Consider the following 3636-nt stretch of genomic DNA (forward strand, 5'->3'; position numbering starts at 1 on the left):
CAGGTGCTTCTCAGCCATTCAGTATTCCTCAGGTGAGAATTCTTTGTTTAGCTCTGAGCCCCATTTTTAATGGGGTTATTTGATTTTCTGGAGTCCATTTTCTTTTTTCAAGATGTTCTTGGCTCTTCAGAATTCTCTCTGTTGTCATACTAATTGTATAATCACTTTGCCTATTTCTGCAAAAGAAGCAGTAAAAAAAATTTTTTTAGGGATTCCATTGCATCTGTATGTCAGTTTAAAGGTTGCTTACATTATAAATTATCGTACATTTCAATTTGTGAGCACAGTATTAATTTGTAGTTTTTAATTAACCAATAGTTTGGTTTGGATTTATGTCTTACCCACTGTCCTTGTTAGGTTTTGTGAACTTGACTTGAGTTAGAGTCAGCTAGGAAAAACAACCTCATTGACAAAAGGCCTCCCATCAGATCGCAAGACATTTCTTAAGTAGTGATTGATTTGGGAGGACCTATCACACAGTGGGAGGTGCCATGCATGGTCAGGTAGTCCTGGGTTGTATAAGAAAGCCTCTGCATCAGCTCTTGTCTCCAGGTTTCTGCCTTGAAATCCTGCCCTGACTTCCTTTGTGTTGGAATGTGATTGGAACATGCAAAGTGAAATAAACCCTTTGATTCCCAAACTACTTTTGGTCAGAATCTTATCAAAACACTAAGAAAACTAAGAGACCCAAAGGTCATGGTTTGGAGATCTGCCCCCTAGGGGGTGGTATTATTGTAACCTTTAAGGAGTGAGATCTGTGGGAAGTTCTTGGGTCATTAAGGCACCTGATTAGATAAAAATAAGTATATTTTTGTAGGAACTTGGTTAGTTTGGGCAAGAGAAAATTGCTATAAAAACCTGAGGGAGCTTCTGAGTTTCCTTTTTGTTTCCAAAATAGAACGTGATTTCTTGTTTTTGTTTTGCCATGGCTATGCACCATGATGCTTAATGCTTTTTCTAATTGCTTATTGCTTGTTTCTGGAAATACAATTCAACTTGTATAACAATCTTGTTTTCTGAAGCCTTGATAAACTTGTTCATTTGCTCCTTAGGATTTTCTGTACATAAGATAGAAGATATTGCTGTCTACAAGTGAAAGTAGCTTTAGTTCTTTCCAATTTGTTTGGATGCCTTTTATTTATTTAGTTTTTCTCATTTATTTCTTTGGCAAGAACATGTAATAGAACACTGGGTAGAAATCACAGATGTGAGCATTCTTGCCTTGTTTCCTTTCTTAAGAAGGGAGTTTTGAATATTTCACTTTAAGTGTAATATTGGTTGCACATCCTTCATAGAAGCCCTTTTTAGTTCTCTAAAGATTCTCATCTGCCATCAGAGTTCTGTGTGTCTTTAAGAGATAATTGCCTCTGGGAAGGGACATAGGAAAAATTAGAGATGAATCTGGGAGACTTGTCTTGGACCCTACAGGGCAGAGGGGATCCTGGTAAAGCAAGCTGACAGTATGCTGATGCGCCCCCTGGTGGAAAAGAAACTGCAATTGGGGAGGAAGGCTATTTTAATATGCTACCCATCCCCCAATCTTCAATTTTTGTAAAGTCTTTTCCTTGTGTCTTTTAAAAATCTATATATCTCACATTTAATATAACTTCTACATAGCCACATAATATCTGGACTAAATTAAATCAACGATTGTGTAAACATTCACATAACTATTTTACCACTTTTTGAAGCCAATAAAATACTCTTGATAAATGCAAACATTTTCATGGGTTTTTGAAAAGAAAATGTAGGCACTTGGCTCATCGCTCCAATAATTGAGGAACAAGAAGATCACACACCTTGAATGGAGGTTTACACCCATTGGGATTTTCAGTTCCTATGTAACTTAGTGTTTTCATCCTGAAAGGGTCTTGGGAGGTCAAGGAAGTAGAATTTTCATGAATGGGGTTAGTGCCCTTATCATGAATCCCAGGCCAGACCCTTTCTCCCTTCCATCATGTAACAACCCAACAAAAAGGTACAATCAACGAAAACACTGGATCTCAGTCTCTGATGTGCCAGCCTAAAGATCAGTGCTGGAAAGTTGTTGCTTCCACCCAGCCAGGCTAAAGGGATTTTGTTACAGTCCAAAAATGCATGTTTGTCTGTTGGGTGAGTTCTCAACCACTGAGCCATCTCTCTAGCCTACATGAGGTTTCTTTATAAACTAATGTACAAAACACAAAATTGTATAGACTAATGGGATGCCGTGTGATATTTTAGTATAGCAATATATTGCATAATATTTAAATCTGGCTAAGCATACCTGTCTCCTCAAATGCTGGGCGTTCTTTACAATGAAAATATTCAAAACTCTTTTTATAGCTTTTTGAAATGTGCATTAGAACTTTTAAAAGGCCAGAAAAAAATACTGTCTTCTCTGATTTTTCATCATGTAAGCCTCATCCAGGAGTTGGATCAGTCTGTGCTTCATGGTTTATCTTAGCTTTCCTCTGTGTCAAGTACAATATTTCTTATCAGGCTTGATCTTCTGCCAGGCAGAGGCTGCTCCGTGCTGTCGGTGAGGCTCTATTCTATGTGAGCTGGGTTATAAAAACTGGCACGAGTTTGCAGAAGCTTGCTTCATGCATTCCCAGGAATCCTCATAGCTTTGGGTTGTGTCCAAACCAGCCTGGGGTCAGTCACCTTGCTGGTCCCCACTCTTGCTGTCTCCTTGCCATTGGGTTACTGATAATGAAGCATGTAAACCTCCATTCAAGGTGTGTGATCTTCTTGTTCCTCAATTATTGGAGCGATGAGCCAAGTGCCTACATTTTCTTTTCAAAGACTCATGAAAATGTTTGCATTTCCCAAGAGTATTTTATTGGCTTCAAAAAGTGGTAAAATAGTTATGTGAATGTTTACACAATCGTTGATTTAATTTAGTCCAGATATTATGTGGCTATGTAGAAGTTATATTAAATGTGATATATATATATTTTTAAAAGACACAGGGAGAAGACTTTACAAAAATTGAAGTTTGGGGGATGGGTTAAAATAGCCTTCCTCCCCAATTGCAGTTTCTTTTCCACCAGGGGGCGCATCAGCATACTGTCAGCTTGCTTTACCAGGATCCCCTCTGCCCTGTAGGGTCCAAGACAAGTCTCCCAGATTCATCTCTAATTCTTCCTATGTCCCTTCCCAGAGGCAATTATCTCTTAAAGACACACAGAACTCTGATGGCAGATGAGAATCTTTAGAGAAGGCTGGAAGGTTGCTGTTGTCTGGGAGGCTTTGCCTGAGAGGCCAAGAATAAGTGAAAAGGGAAGTGGAGGCGCGACTGCGCTGTGCAGTCTTGATTAGCCCAAAATGACAAAGGCTGGGGCGGAGGGGGGAGGGGGCAGATGTAGGTGCAGGGGCAGGAATGGAGGGATGCAAAAGTGGGGTGCATCAGCAAAATGAGTGAGTTCCCTACATTTTGACAGGACTGCTTGCCTCCTGGGTGTATCTTAGAATGCTGTCTGGGCTCAGAAGAGACTTAGTGACTTTTTGGTTGGAGCTGGGGAGTGATTGAAGGCAAAAATAGGGACATTTGTGGAAGAGTTAGTTGAGATTGAGTGTAGAAGTACGACTGAGGCTTGCTTTTTAGTTAAAAAAAATTAAAAATTAAGAAGTTTGGCTTTCTGATGATAAAGT

Source organism: Mus caroli, chromosome 7 (genome assembly GCF_900094665.2).
Source record: "Mus caroli chromosome 7, CAROLI_EIJ_v1.1, whole genome shotgun sequence".
Classification (NCBI taxonomy): domain Eukaryota; kingdom Metazoa; phylum Chordata; class Mammalia; order Rodentia; family Muridae; genus Mus; species Mus caroli.